Source organism: Perissodus microlepis, chromosome 20, assembly GCF_051167445.1.
Source record: "Perissodus microlepis isolate ML-2025 ecotype Zambia chromosome 20, ASM5116744v1, whole genome shotgun sequence".
Lineage (NCBI taxonomy): Eukaryota > Metazoa > Chordata > Actinopteri > Cichliformes > Cichlidae > Perissodus > Perissodus microlepis.
This window is the reverse complement of record NC_140480.1, coordinates 3,944,180-3,965,743: the sequence shown is the minus strand read 5'-3', so window position 1 is coordinate 3,965,743 and position 21,564 is coordinate 3,944,180.

Below are 21,564 nucleotides of genomic sequence, written 5' to 3'. Positions count from 1 at the left end.
TATGTGACAAATAGTGGCAAAGGAGAAATTTATGTTATGGGCATGAACATGACTTGCCATCACTACAGCTCTGATCTCAAACATCTCAACCCTGTGCCGGGTTATTTTTATGTACAGCACAGACAGTAGGTGAGGGACAAGCTGCGACGAGACCGATGGATACGGCCTTAATATTTCACATGTTGTTAAGTTAGAGCACAGAACAGAGGGGTAATGAGCCACTTGATTGGACTGTGATTTACTGAGCCTTTTAAGATCATTTATAAGGGTTTAGTTCTGTGGAGATGAACTGCTAAACACCCAGAAAATTGAGACACACTGAAGCGGAGACCGACTGCAATTTCATCTCAGTGCTCTTGTACTAAATTACAAAGAGCGCCCCATCAAATATTGATTTTATTCTGAATGTGAATATAGGATTGAGCAAGTGATAGATAACCCGCTTACCCACTTCACTGCTCAATTAGGTGTACTGGTTTTGTTCAGCTTGAACGATAATTGTGAATGAAGGTGATGTTTATATAATAGATAGTATTGTGAGTGGAGCACCAGCCCTTTCCTTTCTTCCACCCTCAGGAGAACCAAGTTGCCAGGTCACAAATTAAACATGCTGACGAGCACCAGCGGGTAAAATGTGATCCACGTCTCCGGGGGTGTTTCTGTGTAGCTCAGCCTCGTCGGGACTTACGATTGAATTTTGTCTCTTTGCTCTCCCCCCTTTTTTTTTGCTATTGATGGTGCAGTCTCAACTCTGCTAGTGTGCTGACACCTTTCCTACTCCCCTTTGGGTGTGAGAGTGCAGACACTGGAAAGAGGTGAGCAAATGAGGAGGGATGGATAATTCAGCCAGTCTGACTGAACTGCTGCCTTTCTGTCTGTGAATAAGGGGAAAGAAGTGTACTGCAGGGCAACTGTACTCTGCAGTAAAGCCTTTTTCGTGCAACATCACCAAGAGGGCAGTACACTGTTGTTGAGGAGAAATAACTCATTTGTATTCCTCACCTGCCTCTGCCTATTTCCCTTTAATCACCTGTCCGTGTTATTCAGGTGACAAGAGGCTCATTAGCACTCTGCTAAAGCTTCACTGCTCTTCCAGAGATAAAGAAAAATACACCAAAGTCATGACCACAAGAGGACAGGCATGAGTATTGATACTTGTGATGAATGTGGGGAGGTAAAATCAATTGCAGTGATTTAGCTGTGAGACAGATTCATTCTGATGTTTCATGATGGTGCATGATCATTTGACAATTTAAGTTTGCTTAAATAGAAGCTTGGATTTGAGGCTCTTTTTCTTTCGCGTATATGAAGAAGCCTCGCTGCTTCCCAGAAGAATACATGATATAAATAGACAATGAAAACAACCTCTTGTCAAGAGAAACCTTCAGCTGTATGGAAAAATCACGCCTGTTCATTTTTCCACTGCTTCATGCTGTTGATGATTGCAGGTCCTTATGTGCTGCCCTTTGCTTGTTTAAAATGCAGCGATAGTTTCATATTTCTTGAATTCTTTCTTTTTTCCCTTCTATCATAAGAACTGCACTCGCTCACAACAGTTACTTCATAGATTATGGCTCTAGTGCATCTACCATGCATGCCTTATTCTCTGTGGTATCCTATAACATAGCATGTCTGTGGGTGTGTGGAAAGCAGGGGTTGCTGAAAATAGATCAAACAGCTTATCATGTCAGCAGGATTACTGCATCAACCCTTGTATTCTCTGTCGAATATGTTATGCAAGTTGTGTGTAGGGTGTTTGAGCCAATCAGCAGTATAGTATTATGGCCTAGGAGCCAAGCAGTGAAGCTGTATGGGCATCTAATGTTTCTACCTTTTCATAGATCACTTTAGTCTTCTATTGGTGCCAATGGCTATACCAAGAACAGTAATACAAAAAAAAAACAAAACGCAGAACATGGCACACCGACTGAGACAAGTCCCCTAAGTCTTTTCACAAGTTTCACGTAAGCTGCTTCAGCATTTAAGCTCCACCAGTGGGCCAAACTTGTTCTTCATTGATGCACTAAACTTTTACAACATACATGTAATTTTGAAAAATGATGTTCCAGTGGATTCCATAAATGAAGTGGAACTCAACCTTTTTAATATAGATTTCATATTTTTTACACCATACAAACTTCCACCAAAGGTGATCTTTAGACCTACTGAGATCACTGGCAAAGCTGTCAAACAGAAAGCAACATCACAGCTCAACAATTGCTTCAAGCACGAAAAAAAGCCCAAGGATCTGAATGAGTTTTGCAAGGGCCTGACTGTGACAGCTAGATGACTCAGAGCATCTCCAAAGATGCAGCTTTCACCTACGTTCACCTGGGACACTAACAGCAACATCCAGGTGGATATTACTTTGCAATGTACCACCAAGCTAAGCATTGTTGCAAACCATGTACACCCTTTAATGGAAACAGTATTCTCTGATAGCTGTAGCCTCTTTCAGCAGCATAACGCGCTCACAGCAACAATTTTATGTAAACACTTATCCTCCTTGTTTGGTTCTCCAATAGACAGTTAGCCTCACTGTTTCAGGCCTTACGCTAAAAGAAATATAAAAACAGGGAAAACATCCAACTTGTACACTGAGCCTTGTCATCAGGAAACCTATTGGCCCTTGTTGATTTTAATACGCATGAGCTTGTTGCCTGGATAGAAACAACAAAACTTTAGGTCCAGGGTTGTTCCTCCTAAGTTTTTAAAAAAACACTACAAACAGAACAGTCTTACTAAAAGGCAAAATATTAACCCATGTTACTTTTGTGATGGTTGCCTATTGCTTTATTATGCAACATCACATAATACAGAACCATTACTACAGCTGCAGCACTATTATATTAACCATTTTAACCAGAGGATCACTGTAAACAGGGACTATGATACGAAAACCATCTTGACCCAGTCAGTGGCCTGTGAAAAGTCCACCTCTGACTGTACTGACACTTCTATGCCACCTCACAACGATTAATCCATGGTGATGTGTGCCAGGAGGGCACTGCAGTACTTAAAGAAGCAGAAAATGCATCGTTTTTGTTTTTTTGTAACAAAAAAGACTGGAGAAAATGTTGGCACCATGTCCACTGCATTCATGTCAAAAAACTATACTCCCTGGGGAGACTGTGAGTGTATGTACATGCACTGTGTTGTGGGTGTGCAGTGTGTCTGGATACTGTTGGAGATGCTTTGTACAGCTGTATTAACTAAACTCCCCATGCTGCTAATGTCTGTCTTGGTTAACCAGCCTAAACCACAGTAAATGCTGTAGGACAATTAAGAATGTAAGCTGCAGGAAGCTCTTTTTTTGTCATTTTTTCAGTGATATACCCAAATGGATTCATGTCATACCAACTGTTTATTCTATCAAGGTTTCATAATCAACTTCCTGTGCTGTCAATATGTCACATCAGTAATATGAATTCAGCTTTTCATGGCATTAATTTACTCAATTCTAGCGTCAAAACCTATGGCTTATTTTGTTCATGAATGAACACCTAATGGACCTGTTTTAAAGGTCACTGCTCACAAACAGATCACCGGGTGATTCATGATTCTCTGCCTCTGGTCTGCATGGCCGACAGTGCTTTAAATGAGCTGTCAAGTAAAGATGTCACAAAAACAGGAAGTTGTTTTACTATTATTACAGATAATAGTGTGTTTCTTTTAAATTCATCAGACATTATTCTTCACGGTGGCACGGTGGTTAGCACTGTTGCCGCACAGCAAGAAGGTCCTGAGTTCAATTCCACCATCAGGCCGGGGTCTTTCTGTGTGGAGTTTGCATGTTCTCCCCGTGTTTGCGTGGGTTCCCTCCGGTACTCCGGCTTCCTCCCACCCTTCCAAAGACATGCAGCTTGTGGGGATTAATTGGGTAATCCAAATTGCCACTAGGTGTGAATGTGAGCGCGAATGGTTGTCTGTCCCTGTGTGTTGGCCCTGCGACAGACTGGCGACCTGTCCAGGGTGTACCCCGCCTCTCGCCCTATGACAGCTGGGATAGGCTCCAGCGCCCCCCGCGACCCTGAAAAGGATAAGCGGAAGCGAATGGATGGATGGATTATTCTTCAAAGTCCTAAAGGATTTTTGGATTGGGTCAATATAAGAAATCCTTATTTTTCTCCTCAGCTTCACAGTCCAGGCTCTTATTTGCGTCAACTGTGGTGGGTAATACTCTAAGCTTATGTAAAGCCAGTGCTGTTTCAGAGTAATGCTTAAAAAAATGCACATTTGTCAGATGATATGTAAATCTCCATTCCATCACATCCCAAACACACTCTGTTGGACTGAGATCTGGTCCTGTGGAGGCAATGGAGGTGATTGTGGGAGGGAAGGGAGGATATCGCACAGTGGCTGCAACACAACATCCGTGGATTCGGCACCCCCACTGACAGAGGAACTGAACTACTGTTTTAGACACTGAGAGAATCACAGCAGCACCCAGTCTCGTTCCTTCAGCCCCTTCCACACTCCAGAGCCCAGACTCTCTATACAATTACAACATTAAATGAGCCAGGTCCTCAGGTTAGGGAACACAAAGAAGACTGGTCCTGACAGGATTACCGAGAAGGTGCTAAAAGTGTGTGCTGACCAACTATCACGTCTTCACCAACAAAAGACTGCAAAAATCATTTCTGTAAAATAAAAAAAAATGACAATGTCAGTGACTAAACCCCAATAGCACTTACATCTCTGGTGATGAAGTGCTTTGAAAGGCTGTATCACTTCTACCTCTTCTTAAAGTCAATAAAGAGTTCTTTTACTGATGGCATGAAGTTGGCTTTAATGTTAGTTGTAAGGTCTTGGGGTTGTTACAGCTTCACCTTGATCACAAACTACGCCACCGTCGAACTAAAACATAACATAAAATCCAATGAAATAGTAAGACGAGTGAAATAAAGACATAAAATGATCTATATAACATACAAACATACCTCGCTGGCTGACCCATGCTTTGAGGCAGAAATGAGCACTTTACAGATACTTTTAAGAAACAACTTTCTCTGAATTAAATTGACTTCTCTTGCTTCAACTTGCCATGCTCACACATCAACATGGGCGTGCATCTCCCTCAGGTGCACCAGTGGAACCAACATGCAGTACAATAGTTCCTACATGACATATAAAATATGCATAGTGCAAAACAAAATACATTAACTGAAAGTAAGGCAGTAAAAGGCTGGTTTCACATCATATCAAACCTCCTATCTTCAACATGCACATTCAACACATATTCCTGAGGATGCCATTGCCATAACTCTCCAATGCACTGAGTGACTTAGAATGCGAGATTGCTCACAGAGATCCTAAAATTGTCAGCTTGGTGTTCAGAGAACAACCTGACACTGAACATCAGGAAAGCAAAGTTAAGGAAGAACGCTGCAGACTGGGACCCAACCAACAAATTCGGGGCTATCTTCATCTCTGCTGGCATATGCTGGACTGCAAACACCTCAGCAGTAACTGAAAAAGCTCAGCAGTGACTTCACTTCCTGAGAGCTCAGGAAGAATAACCTGAGCGAAAAGCTGCTGGTCACCTTTTTCCACTCCTCCATAGAAAGCATGGCTCTCACCTGCTCAACTTGCTGCCCCCTTGTTGCACTACAGGCTCCTAAAATAAAGGACAGCAGACTCAAGTGCCATAACAACAATGAAACCCTCACTTCTTCCTCCTCATCACCACTACCTCCACTTCCTCTTTCTGCAATAATTTCTCTCCGTTGTAATGTTCCAGCCAAGTGCAATATTTACTCAATGGGCAATACCTTAAATTATTAAAATACATTGTGCAGTATTGTCTCTTATCAATTAAGTCATAGTTTTTGTGCCATCATTCTGCTCTCCTTGATTTTAGTTGTGTAATGATAATTTTGAGCTTTGTTACATGGTGCACTATCCTTTTGGAAGCATCAGATGGGTACACTCTGGTCACAAAGGAATAGATATGGTTAGTAAAAATACTAAGCTAGGATGTGACATATAAATGATACTATGATTAGCTGATTCTATGCCCTGAAAATATCATCCACACAGTACAGGATGGAGCCATACTTTCATGTTCTTTACATCAACATTTTACTTGTTACCTGAATGTTGCTGCAGAATTCAAGGGTCATTAACCCATCTAATGTTTTTCCAGACTTCCGTCAAAAGATTGTTGAGCCTTGGTAAATTGGAGCCTCAGTTTTCTGTTCTTAGCTGACAAAAGTTGCACCAGGTGTAATCTTCCCCTGTTGTAGCCCATCTACTTCAAGATTTGACATGTTGTGTATTGAGATATGTTCTTGTGTTGACTTCATATCAGCTCGAAGCAGTTTGATCATACTCCTCCTGACACCTGACATCAACAAGGATTTTCATTTTTGCCACTCACTGGATATTTTCTTCCTTTCATCCTCTGTAAATTCTTGAGATTGCTGTGCGTGAACAATCCCAGTAGAGCAGATCAGCAGTTTCTGAAATACTCCAACCAGCACATCTGGCACCAACAAACAAGCCACCAAAATCACCTTTCTCCCCAACTCGGTTTGAACTTTGGCTATCTGTCTTGACAATGTCTACATACCTAAATGCACTGAATTGCTGCCATGTGATTGGCTGATTAGATATTTGCCTTAACACACAGTTGAGACGTTTTGCTTAATTAAGTGACCAGTGACCAGTGTGTTCTCTATGATTCTGGGAGATCCACTGTGATATTGTTGTGCCCTCTGTTGGTTAAAATTGTGAAAGCACCATGCAATGTGAAAAGATAAACTAGGTAATTAGATAACTACAATACAGCTAGTGTCCTGTTATGTCTGCATTGTTGAATAAATGGGAGGGTGAATTGAGAAATTATTACACATATTAATGCAATATCATCAAGAGATGATTTTAACACTGTTTGATTTAAAGTGGTTTATTGAGTCTGCTGTTCAACAACATCAGAAATGTTCAAATATTGATTGGTGTTTTTCCACAGGTTTGCGCAATTCTCCTCATGTCTCAGAACGATTACCATCGTAATCCTCGCTCCTCCCTCCATCTCCTCTCCGGCTGTCGAGGCAGGCTGGTGAGACCTCTGCTGTGGAGGGAGGGCTTCACTGCCATCTGGGCTGCAGCAGGGAGTGGCAACCAAGACAGCACCAGCAAATGTACCCCAGATATGGGTGAATAAAAGCCTGTTTTTCCAAGTCTGCAGAGCTTAGAACTGAGGATAATCGGATAGGACAAAGAAAAAAACCTAAAGCCATCAAAATAACCAAGATGGCATGTAGGTATGGCCATAGCATAAATCAAAGACATCATCTCTAAAACCATTTGCAGTTACAACAAAACCAGTACTTTAAAAGAAAGCTCTAGATGCCAGGCTTTGCAGAGTATCCAGCTTCAAGGCCTTTTTGCAAACTGTTCTGGGATTATAGCATGTTACAGCTCAAATCAGGGATGTGTTTACTGCCGGAATAGTGACCAAAAAGAGTGCATCTGAAAAAGCTTGGATTAGAGGGGAATTAATATGGTAATATAATCAGAAAACAAGAACCAAAACCAATGATTCTCAAATAGGAGAGAAGGCTACAGCAGAGCGTTGTTCCATGATCTGCTATGACACTAGTGAGCAAATCTGTGTGCACATTGTGCCACACAAATGAGGCATATACAGTTGCAATAGGAAATGAACAAATGTTTTTTGGGTTGTTTTTTTTTACTGGGTGCTTCATCTGAATATTTAGCCAAGAATATGTCTGATGTACCCGCCTCTTCGGCTTGATTCGCTGTCCTTGTTCAGATGCATGTCTTCATCAGTAACAAGGCCAACAGTCACTGTGACAAATACCGCAGTTGTTCAGATGCCCTCATACAAAGCTTGGCCAGCTGCCAGCTCTCTCAGCAGACAGGTTTGTCTATTAGCCGCCTCCTTCTCTCTCTCCCTCTCACAAAGATAAACGACCTCATCGCTGTCATCCCACCGCGGCTGCCATCGATTATGACCGCTCCCGTCTCACTCTCCCTTCACCCCACCCTCTTCTTATACCTCATTTAATTTGTTTTCTTCACCCCTTGTTGCCTTATTGATTGGAATGCAGGGTGGCAAAATCTTGATGTCTCTACTGCAGTCTGGTGTTTCTTTTGTTGTTGGACCTTAAAGTCATTGCAAAGGTTAAAAGCAAAGATAATGGAGCAATGAGAAGTCAATGAGCTCACAGACCACACACACAAGTCTGTGCCAGGTTAAGATGCTTCACATGAAGAGTTACAAGTTACAAATGAGGACATAATTATTAGGCAGACATGAAATTTTCATTTTTAAAAAGTATTTTCAAATTCCAAACATCTGAGTTTGTTTGTTTGTTTGTTTGTTTTATGCTTACATTATTTTATTTTGCACAAAAGCCAGAAACTGCCAGGTTCAGAATATATTAGCCACCCTGACCCTAATCACCAATTGTGTACCCTTTTTCCTGATAACAGGCTACACTTGTAGCAGTTGTACTTTCTTATGAAGTCTTTCACACATCCTGGGCAGTTCAGGTGCATTCTTCTTCAGTCTCTCGAGCTGCTCCAGATCTGAGGGTCTTCTGGCATGAACTTTGGTCTGCAGTTCACACCACAGATTTTTAATGTGATTCAAGTCAGGGCTTTATGCAGGCTGGTCAACAATGTTCACTTTGGTCCTCCGCAGGTAGTTCTTGACCAGAAGCAAAGTATGTTTTGGGTCAAAGGGATAATCCAGACCCAGTTTTGCTGTTGCCTGCTTGAAGTTTTCTTTCAAAATCTTCACCTACCTTTTTTCTTCATCATTCCTTCCACACTGATGAGATTCCCAGTTTCAGCCCCATAGTATAATACTCTTACACCGTAAAAAAAAAAAAATCCTAAAAAAACAGCTGGGGCGCCAAAGTAATACCATAAAATAACAGAAAATAACTTTCCCATGAAAATACGGTTATTTTCAGTAATGACACTACAGTTTGTTGCCCTAATTTTACATGGGATTTTGGCTTTTTCAAGTGCTTTTAAATATTAAATTAGGAACATATTAATGTGATTAAACAATAAAATTACCTATAAACAAGGTCAATGAATGCGGCAATATGAATAATAATACTTAAATGTACAGAAATATACAGTTAACAGTTGGTTTAAATAATAATGGATTGCATTCATATAGCGCTTTACAATTCCACTTTATAATTCCCCTCTGGCCGTCACCAGTAGGTGAAGTGTCTTGCCCAAGGACACAATGACCGAAAGTGTCCAAGCCGGGGCTCGAACCGGCAACCTTCTGATTACAAGGCGACCTGCCAACTCTTGAGCCACGATCGCCCTAAACAACAATAACAATAATAATTATTTGATGTAAAAAAAGTTTATAAGAACAGTTCAATCTTTCAAATAATGGAAAAATATTTGTGAAATTATGATACATTTGTGAATGTATTTTAACAATCTAAATGTGCATATGTACAGACAAATACATTTAAAAAACAAGAAAATTATGTTTTATTACATTTACAGTGATTTTACGTTAATTTACATTTGAAATGTAAAATCACAGTCTATTTATGTAAATTTAATGATATGCTAGAAGAACAGTACAAAACTGTAAAATACACAGTAAAATACTTTTATATTACATTACATTACAGTGTACCACTGTTCTTCACGGTGGGGACGCTGTTGTATGCCTCTCCCATTCTTTTTCTAAACACAAGCAATGTTTCTGTGGCAAAAGAGCTCGAGTTTTAGTTTAGTTTACTCACCAAAGGACATGCTCCCAGTATGCATAATCTTTCTCTATAATCTTAGCATGCTTCAGCTTGGTTATAAGGTGTCTCTTCAGCAGAACTGTTTTTCTTCGTTTGTCATTCATGAGTGTCTTAGCAGTTGTTCCGGGGTCTTTAGATATATCTCTCACCAGTTTTCTTTACAGAGTCTATAAACGTAATCTATGCTTTTTAAAGAAAGCTGGTGTGCTGAGAATTTCACAAGGTGGGGGTGAGTTCACTTTAACGTTCACTCCTTGAAACTCAGTCTTTATTGTGATCTCAACTACAGACCTGAAAATCATTGTGACTGTTGCTGCTGATGCTACATGGTTGCTGCACCATGAAATTGACAAAGTCACACACGCACACACACACACACACACACACACACACACACACACACACACACACACATTAACACCTGACAAATTAATTAAAACCATATTTGCAGTAATTTTCTGCCACAGTAGGTGTCTCTAGAAGCCCATTTTGACATGAAGATACACACACACACACACACACACACACACACACACACACACACACACACACACACACAAGCACACACACACACAAGCACACACATACTGTTATAAAGTGAAGACAAATAGTGCCCTCAATACCAAATGTTAAATAACATAATGGATATGATCGTAAAGAAGAAATAGATTAGAATACCAGTACTCACTGATAAGTGTTCCTCCTATTTAGCATCTTGACCAACAATAAACAAGAAGGTGGATGTGGCTCAGTCAGTAGAGCAGCTTGTCTACCAATCAGATAGTCAGTGGATCGTTCTCCAGTTCCTCCTTTCATCCTTGAGCAAGAACCTGAACCCCATGTTGCCCCTGATGCATGTGTGAATGCTCGATAAAAGTGCTTAGATAAAGATAAAAGCACTGTATGAATGTGTTTGATTGGGTAAATGAGATTTGTGTGAGCTTTGAGTGCTCAAATTGAGTAGAAAGGCACCAAATAAGTACCAGTTCATTTACCAAGCTGAATGCTGGTTATAACTCTGTTATATCCACAAGCTGCTGCTTTGACAGAATGATTCAAGTGATTAAGCAAGAGTGTCATTCCTGCTGTAAAGATGCTTAACTTTGGGGTCAGCAGCACTTTGCCTTTGAGTTAAAATCACCCACTGCAGCCATGAAAGCTGGCAACAGTCTGCCATTAAAACCATAAACAACAGAGTAAAGGGAGAAATGACCTGGCCATAAAATCCTGCTGGTCTCTGAGTTTGATGTACAGTTCTGGGTTCTGTAAGAAAAAAAAAATACTGCCTTTGCTTTGAGCTGCACGACCATTAGTGGGAATGATTATGGCCATATATTTCAACCTGTAGTCGCCTACTGAAGCTTTAGGTAATAGCAACTCCAAGGTCCTGCTTGTGACAGTAGGGAAAACAAATGATTATTATAAGAGAGTAAAGGTAATTGGCCATAATTCACAAAGCCCACGAAAGACTTTCTGGCTATAATCAAAGCTGGTTTCCATACAGTGAAGGTGCCTGTTTGACAGGCCATTTGTCTGGCTGCATGCTTGTTACACTCTCAGCTCTCGATGTATGAGCCAACCTTAAGAGCAAAATAATTTGGAGTTGCAGAATTTTGATGATATAATTTCATCGTTACTTAAGTGTGTAAAGGCACATTCTGTGTTTAACATTTAACACAACTATGTTATACATATTTACTGGATACGAATGTGTAAAAGACACAAAATAAAGATACAGTAGAGTGATTTAAAAAAAAATCACTTCATTACTAGTAACAGGGCTGATCTGAAAACGTAATAAAACAGTATTACCAGTGAAACTAAACATATTTCAGAAAAGAGTCCTTGTGAAGCATTAAGCCATGTAACCTCTTAATATGTAATGTAATGTCTAAGTAAAGCTCCTGAATCAATGCAATAAACTCAAAAGTCCAATGTTTATATTTTAAACTAAGGTAAAGTGCAGTACCTTATGTTAGCCCTCAAGCACAGAATGAATGGTGAAATGAAAAGACATTAAATTATAGTTGACATAACTGTTGATTGCCACTAGATGGTATCATTAATGTCACTGTGGATGATGATCTGATGTAATGAAATTGAAGCTTGAGAGTCCACCCATTTTAAAGTGTCAGCATGTTGCTGCAGGCTCCCAACAGTTGGAGACACAAGCTGTATGCTGCTCCGTGAGATGGACTACCGTGATCCCGCAGTATTTCCATGCACATAAACCCTGTTTTACTTTACTGTGACGTGGCTCTTAATGCTCAGGCTGACTGCGAAGGCTCATTTTGTGTTTCAGAGCATGATGATTAAAATCCACAGCAATATCTAATATCTACAATAGCGCTGAAGCTAGCCAAACAAAACAAACAACACTCCTAGGCTGTCTCTATAGATAGCATAAAATTAATTTAACTAAAAAAAAGTCAAATGGCTTTCATGTGCAAGAAATATTTTCTGACACCATAGTTAAAGAGCGAGGAACTCGACAGAACAAGTAGCAAATTTATACATGAAGTCCTAAAAGTAAGGCAATAAGAATTAATAGTGTCCTAAAAATGTAATGGTTTGTTAAAGCTCGTGGACACACACAGACTTCAGTAAGCACAGTGGCCTGTTTGACTCTCAAAAGCTGGTTCTCTGTAGTCTTTTCCTTAGGGTCAAAGGTAAAGCCCTGACCTGAGACCAACATGCCCTTATTAATAAAACAATAAGCAGCAGTCTTTTCTCAACAAACCTCACCAGCAGGGCTCAAACCAAGGCTTGAATCTCATTACTTTTACCTCAGTTCACAACTAACTATGCAAATGTATACAGTCAGGCACACTTTCACCAACTACAACAATTAAGGAATCCTACTCAAGATACATGCGAAATCCTGTTTGCACGAGTGCTAAAATTGATTTTAATAAGACTTTATTTACTCTTTGCCCACCATATGTGATGTTCCTGAGTGTTTGAAATCTAAGATCAGTCGCAGAAGGGGGCCCTGTGGCTCCCAGGACACCTAATACTCTGCGTGCTCCAGGGCCGGTGAGAAGAAAAAGAGCACAATTGGATTAGATAGCAAAATAGGGTCAGTGTTTGTTTTAATCAGTCTGGTGACACAGGGAGCTCTTGAAAGGACTAAGTGAAGAGAGCCTGGAGAGAGAGAAAATGAGAGAAAGAGGGACTGCAAGAGTGAGAGTGAGGGAGACAGATAGCGAACAAGAAGGAAAAGGGGGAAAGAGAGACAGAGAGGGCAGCCGGGGTGATTGGTCCCCAGGCAATGACTGGATAGTGGAGACTGGAGGCCAGAGGGGAAGCAGTCTGGGGGGTGGTTGACCTTTCCGAGTTCATTGTCAGGTCTCCAAACCGAGAGCATAGTGGCCATTTCCACTAGCCTAGCATTCGTCAAATGACCTTTGACAAATATGTAGTGTAGCGGGTTTGTTTTCCACACTACACCAACAAACCATCAGACTAAAAGTACCACTGAAGACACTGAGGATTAACCAGTCCAAAGTGCAACAACTGTTGCTTTGAGGAGTGAAATTTTTTGAACATTTGAAATTTGAGACTAAATGATGACTGTACATGTCTTTTTGGGGATTATCTGATCAACAAACTTATAAACCTCAGCACATCGGATAATAAATTTAGTGTCGGTGATACATAATTATTCTTGGAGAACAACACTGTCAAACGTAGAAAGGTCTATTGTAAGATTACACTCTCACAGAGGCAGTGACCGGTGGTTCTTGGGGAACAAATTATGGTCACAGCTGACTAGACTTTCCATGGCAGGGCTTAAAATCCTTACTGTGATACACCATTGATTTTTTTTCTGTGCACAGAGTCAATATTTTATGGACTGGACTAAAAAGTACTCATACCTATAATCAGCACTGTCAAATTCCCCTGAATAATGAATGGAGGAAGGGAAAAAGGTCAGATTCTTCACCAAATAGCACTAAACAGTGATAGTTTTTAGTATGTTTCAGACTTCAAAGTCAGTCTTCAATTTATAGACATTAGGGTAGCCCCAGAACACAGATCTAAGTGTTACTAAGTCTTTCTAGGTTTACTTAGTTCTAAATTACTCAGTGAGACACGTTGCATATAAATATGTGCTATTTCCTTTTCAGTGCCACCCACTTACTGAGAATTTAGTTACACATAGTGGGGAAAGTAAGAGCAAGGATATTTAATGGGAAAAATTCAAATCAAATCAAGAGCACACAATATGTTGAGGTGTCATAACCTTTAGACAAGCATGCACTTTTGTGAGCACATATCTGCTTGAGTGAACGTCTCTGTAAATATACAGTGTATTTGTGTGTCAGAAAAAGGCAAAATAACAAGACCAAGACTCCTACGCCCTGCATATCCATCAGCCTTCTCCGTGGTGTTTGGTAATAGTATCCCCTGGTCGGAAGTGCAAATCCAGCTGCTGCGAAGTGGCCATAAATTAGATTTTCTGAAACTTGGTGCAAGCGTAGCCTCCAGTGTGTCATTCACTGGACTGCTCGAGCACCACTCACCCACGGCAGCTTTCATTATCATTACCTAAACCCCTTAAACTTTGCTGCTCCATTGTCACGTAACTCAACTTATCTGAGTTTGCAACCAGCTAGTTTTATTTTATTTTTGTCTGTAGCAGGGCTGTTTCCCTACATTTCAATACAAAAAAACCCCTATTTGAGCATACCTCGGAACACCAGCAGCACAATTTATATGCTTTAAGAATGTGGAGAACATGTTGAAAACATTACGATTCATGCTTTTGCACTTTAAGCCTAGAGGTTAGTGTAATATGCCTGCTGAAAGCTTTTCCAAATCACTGAGAAATCAAGTGAGTAAGTTCAGATTTTTGCAGCTGCTTTCTATTCCTCAATGTGCAGAGTAATTCCAAACAGTTTATTTTCTATCCAGCCACTTCAGCCCCCAAGGTCATTTGCTTTTTCTCTTTATAAACAGGCAGAATTCTCAGATGTCCTTTTTGGTGGAACTCCACTCAGTCTAATTTGCCACGCTGGTCTGTTCTTCCCCAGCAGAGCTGTGACAGTCTTATTCAGATGTGTCACAGTTCTTTTCATTTACGGACTCATCCTTCTCTGGAAGCCATCTGTTGAGAAAAAAACAGGACCACTTTCACCTGCATGAAGCCTTTCGCTCAGGTCACACAGTGATGACTTTGTGCATTGATGGAAAAAGATCCCTTCTTAAGTAATCTTTTCCAGGTTGGAGAAGGGAAAATGTAAAAGTGTGAATCTCTGTGTCCACTGCATGTCATGTATGTTGATCTGCAGCATCTTCTGACACACAATAAAAGCAAATGTGAAGTGTTTGAGTCAGAGCTGATACAAAAAGCTAGAGCCACCATGTTGGCTTCAATGAACTCAGTAGTTGAATGGTGTGTCTGGGTGGCTGTCTTGGGGGTTGTGCACTGTGCCCAGGCCCTCGGGGCACCAGTAGCAGGATGGGCCAGAGCATCCGCTGGGAGGTTGACCTCCGCTATCCCTGTGGAGTTTGACTTGTACAGCTGTATCTGATTGGACAGGAACAAAGGGCTGTGCTGCACCAGGGGGTTTGGAATTCAGCAGATAGGAACTGATTGTTTTCTGATTTGAATCAGAACTATATTTTCATCAATATTTTATCAGTATAATATATATATTTCATCAAGGCAGCAATCTCTGCTCTCTAATCTGATTATTATGAATTGATTAAAAAAAAGGTTACATGGAAAAATTGATAAAAAAATTCTTTTTTTTAAATTTTTCATCAATTTGAATTGTTCACTTGAATGTTTATTATCAGGCAACATTTCCTATCTATCTATCTATCTATCTATCTATCTATCTATCTATCTATCTATCTATCTATCTATCTATCTATCTATCTATCTATCTATCTATCACCTCTTTAAGTATGCTATTATAGTCTATCACAGCAACAGAGAAATATTATCACGTTTAATTGGTTATCATTTTTGCAGCTGTCAACCCTTCCCTTCCCTGAACTCCCCAAACAGGCTGATTTATTGCGAGACACTCCGTGAAAAAAAGTACAAATCAAAAAAAAATCGTGTTCTTCTTCTGGAGACTTTTACAAGTATTTGTCCAGAATATATAGCTGAAAGATTTTGGGCTACCGGAGACCTCCTGTGCGTCAGGAGTTCTCATTTGATGCGTTGGAGACGGAAGCCGCTGCCAAACCCGCAGGTCCTGTCTGGAGCCTCAGGATTACAGACCTGTGTGCGTCTGTTTATCTGTGCCAGTGCCAGACAAAATCATACAGACTGTCACACGGTAAAATGGAAGCTGCGATCTTGAAAAAGAAGAAGATGAGACGAGGAACATTAACTCAACAACACAGCTATTTGACGTTCTCCGTCAAATAGAGCTGCAAATCTGTTATATTGATTTAAATTACAAAAATGATGTAATAAATAATAAGACATGTTTTCGATGTTTTAATCTGCACAGACTTGACCATCAAGTGGTTGCAGAATAACTTCTATTTTCTTTTCGTGCAGTTCATAATTAATGTCACTAAATTTCAGCGTCACTCCAGTGTAAATATCTCCTTTCGTTCGTTGAAATGTATTTGGCATTTTTTACATATATATTATTCTACTTCTTTACAAAAATCGAACTCAATAAACAATTGTATTTGTTTGATTATGTTACAATTCATTATTGCGCAACGAAAATGTGTTTTTTAAAAAGGAAAAAAAAATAAACCCTTTTCTTCTTTCTATTACCGATTTTCTTTTAAAAATACAACTTACCATAAATATTTTTTTAAATATCTAAAGCAGACGTTCGTACACGTGAGAAAATACGTTTTAATGGCTCCTTCAAAGAAATGATGAATATAAAAAACGTCTCTAAAAATCTATTTTGGAGTTCTGTATTAAAGCAGCGATTTTATTTCAATGTCACAGAAGTGGCGATAAACCAATCGGCTTTATGCTTCCGTTTGTCATCGTCAGGTTTTGCATATGCATTTTAAAAACTATTTTATTTAGACCTACATATTTTTGAAACTCATGTTAGAGCCTACTTGACATTGCTTTCTGCGTGCTGTTTATCCATTTCCAGACACCGGTTATCTGGACCTTTTTATTAATCATCTCACCGGAAACCCGCAGTGTCTACAGGACAGGAGAACCTGGGGAGGTTCCTGTTTTCTAGCACTGGATAATGAAAATCCCATGATCTCCGGTCCGTGCGGTTCATTGCTGGTCACCACATCTAATTCAATTCCGAGACTCTGGTCGTGGGTAGATTTAAACCAGCATCAATCAAATTTGGGCTACTCACCTCAAGAGCCAGCGCTTAGGAGCAATTTGTCCAATGTTGGGCCTATATTATATATTTCCCCCAGAAATAAACCATTACCTAAAAAAAAATGCTAACCCAAAAAAACGTGTCCAGTGGTCAAAGCAAACAAATATCAGACGCAAATCTCCTACAGAAAAAATCCATCGACATCAAGGAAACAGCCTTATTGACCATTTCTAATCCAATGCTTATTTAAACCTGCGACGTTGATTGTCTGCTAGTTTATGTTTGACTTCATTCGGGGGAAATGGACCAGCTGAGAGTAGCAAAGTATCCATTTAAATCATAAAAATTGACATGGCTACATAAATTGACACTTGACAAACGACCCAGATTTGTTTTACGGGAAATTGCAGGCTATTTTTCAGTCTCCGTTACGCATGCGTCACCGCCTATCAGAGCCGCTTTGCCAACAGTCCCCAGCCTGCTTTTAAACGCATTTAGGGATTATTTATTTTTGGCTCTGGCGTGTGTCCGCTGTATCGAGGCCTTGCCGATACATCCAGATGGTTTTGCTGAGGTGCATGTTTACGGATTCCTGGAGATTGTGCGGAGTGAGGCTGCACCGGTCTGTCCTTCATTAAGCCACTCAGAGCATGGAGGCTTTTATCACGACAGACTGCGCTTTCATAACGACATGTTGCCGGACACACAGCGTTTCTGTGTCTGCGCTACTGTGCAGAGCGAGCTTCCTCATTCATGGCCGATAGAGAGGATGTTAAATGCTCCTTTTAAAGTGCTGAGACGTTAGAGTTGAAGCTAACGCCTGCAAGGGGCCTTTAGCTTGTTGTATGACTGCACCCTTCAGCTGCAAATGTTTCAGATAACATCAATGATTTTTGGTTAAACTAGGCCTGTTAGAGACTGGTTCCTTTGTGCATTTGCGCCAAAAAGCTAAAAATGTATAACATAAAAGTTCTCATTGTGATTATTATTATTTTAAACTGACAGAACTGACAATTTTCATAAACTTTAGTATTGCTGTGGCCTATATACACCTTTATGGTAGTTCTGCCTTGAATTTTAATCAAGAAATCCCTCATTTCTAAAACACAGAGAGAACTACACTGAGCAGATATTGCAACAAGTCTTTTTATTTTGTTTATTTATGTATTGATTGATTGATAAACTAGTCATATTAATGCCAATTTCCATTCTAATTAGTTCTGAAATGTTGCACTATTTGTCAGTGCAGACTGTCACACGGTGTCTTCTGGTTTGAAAATCATCAGGGGGCTGACTGAGCAGTTTAGTATGAGGTGATCTTTGTAGCGGAGAAGTATGGAAAAATGTTTCTGTTCAGCGATTTATGCTCCTGCAAAGTTCTATGGAAAATAGTTTTGTTTCATGCAATCAAATTTATCAGAAAAACAAAAAACAAAACATCTATAGTTTATTTGTCTGCGTAAGTCTGTGTCCCTTCATCACTGATGTGGACAGGTCTTCTACTGTGTGTTGTGGCTGTGGGTCCTTTTTGCTGCTAACACTCACTGGGTTCCAGTGTGCACTATGACGCCTCGTATGAGGTCAGAGAGAGGACAGCAGTCCTACTTCCCATTTTCCTTCACCCCCCCACTCCCCAAACAAGCACCACTACAGCAGACCAACTTAAGCTTTAGCTTCCCATAATGCACCTCTCTAGCCAACTGACCCCAAGGTCGGCAGCTGTCAATCTTAGCCTCAGCTGGCTCTACAGCTTCTGGACATAGACTGGAGGATGTGAGGGAGGCCTCTGAGAGGAGCCCCGGCTCTGCATATGGGATCATCTCTGTGCATTCATGGTGCCTAATTAAATTAGCAATCCTTCTCCTATTCTAATGCAAACCTCAGGTTGAATCGCCACCCTGAACGTGAGAGGAAAGGCCCCAGGCACTGATACCCGGACAAAGACAGCCAAAGCTGTACTTCATTCTAGCTGGCAGTCTGTGATGGTATCCATGTGGCAGGTGGATCGTAGCAACCCCTCCATCTTCTTGCTTGCTTTTGGGGTGGGATGGGGTGTGTTTGCGTGTGTGTGTGTGTGTGTGTGTCTGGGTGTTGGGGGGCGGGGGGGTTACTGAGAAAGACTAGGTCACATGTGACAAACTGTATTCACCTTCATATTGCACTGATAAATTATTGCATGTATTGCATGTACGTCTTAAAGGCATTAGAGCCTGAATATTTTACACAGCAGACTATTAAAGTGTGTGTGTGTGTGTGTGTGTGTGTGTGTGTGTAAGTGAGAGGATGTAAGGTTTCACAGGTCGCCCTGTAGACGTGGAAGTGACTTTAGCTTGAGGGCTGCACAGTGTGCAGTGAGAGTGCAGGGTCACCTTTATCCTATCTGTCTGTGCCCAGAGCAGGGAAGGCAGTGGAAGGAGGTTGGGGTGGTGGTGTGGTGGTGGTGGGGGGGTTGTAGGACTCCCAACAGGCTGAACTGATTTCCTGTACAGGGTCATGCCCAGGACAGACTTGGAGGACAAGGGTTTAAGACCGCAGGGAGTAGTGAGCGGCGCTGGTCATGTCATATACCAGGAGAGTTGATGCTATTTTCTGCTGTTTCAGTGTTTTTAACCAACACATACTTACATACATACATATCTGTCTGATTTACTCAGATTTGCACATAATGTGCTCGTTTAATAATGGAAAAGTACATTACTTGGTTTAAGGCTGGAATTTCAACATCTATTTTAGTCTAAAAGTAGGAGCTTTAAGTTCTTGAATGAATGGATCCTCCTCAACACCAAGATTGATTAGCCAAGCCACAGCACACATGAATTTATAGACCTAAAGAAGACCTTGATTCCTCAACAAATCTAACATACCCGCACAATCCACTGCATCTTGTGCTCTCTTGATGCAATATTCATATAAACACTGTAACCTGGGGCAGCTCAGAGATCATAGCATGGTCCTTCTTCCTCTTGCCCACATTTCTGGAATGCATTTACTCAGCTGGGTCTGTGAAAGAGTGCTCTGCTGCCTCGGGCCACTGAGGGCATGCTTGTCATGAGATTTGAGGAGCATATATACGTGGCTGCAATGTGTACATCTTAAAACTTGTACACCTCTAACGGTGTTAAGAGGTTTTTAATGGTGGTCAGCCAGACAAGTAGGCAACTACACCTAAGCTTAAATTTATGAGGAGGAACACACTTAGAGTGTGGGAGGATAAAAGGTGGCACTGTGGTTGTGATTAACATGACAACTCGACTGACCCACACATGTTAATCTAAGTCATGTTACTCATAAATGTCATTATGCCTTATATCTAAGGTCACTAATCATTTTAAACTTTAAGGGGCTCTTCTCTTTAATACAAGCAGCATTGTCTTCGAGATTCGAGTCCAGAAAAAGTTTTGTTTTATTCCAGAAACGCACATTTTGTGAGAGAATGGGTAAAGGAGGAAGCTAATTTTTTTTTATCATCTGCTCACTCCATAATGGACAGTGATTGTTATTAATATATTTCTCATTGATTCATTTGGCGGATTTGTTTTTTGTTTTATTTTTTTTCACAGAAAGAATTGCAAATTTTCTCAGATTTCTTTAATTTTCTTTTGTAGCTCACTTTGTGAGCAAATTTCTTTCTGCAGAGAATTCCCCACACTCAGATCTGCCGCATGGAAGGTGGATACGACGATACTGAAGAGCATAAACTGGAATTGTAGGAAGCTCATGTGGCCTCTCTGGCCAAATGGACCCTTGTTTACGCACTTGTCCATCACTGGAGCCGTGTGAGGCCTCAGGTATCCAGAGAGATGTCCCCAAACCCAACAGCACCATGGCAGAACCTGGTAAGTGCACAGTGTTTACATGAGGTTTGTCTAGATCAGAGATAAGGTGTTAATCAAAAAGCCTTTTCAGTTAATGCTGAGTCTGTTTCTGAGGATGTTTTCATCTAAAGGGCAAAAATGAAACATTGATCTAGTGCACAAAATATAATTTTATGACTTTATTTTTGATATCGCTGTTTTATAGTAGAAGACTCTTATTAAAGCCGAAGTCACGTAGTTAACAGGACAAAAAGAAGAAAAAAAAAAGGCACAATTTAAGAATAAAATGGCATAATTAAAACTGTGTGTCAGCAGGGAAATGTTATGAGCCTCATAACTATTGTTTTGTTTTTATTATTTCTTTCACTATTATTTAGCACAGCCGCATGAACTCGGCGTCATAGTTTAGAGGAGAACGACACACTGAAGACACATGACTCATGCACACACACATGCAACAAACTTGGTATTTTGCATTTAATCTGTCTGACTTCTACGGTAACAATTGCCGATATTTCTGGGTTTCAGAGATGGCTACTTATTGAGTTTTTTTTTTTCTTACTCCCATTTAGTAAGTGGATTACAAATGTTCTTGCGGTAAAAAATCTCGTCCTTTACAAACGAGCTCCTGGAAAGGATATGTACTCTTTAATATATATTTATAACATTTTTTAGTCACTGACGGCGTATTTTTAACGAACATAATTTTAT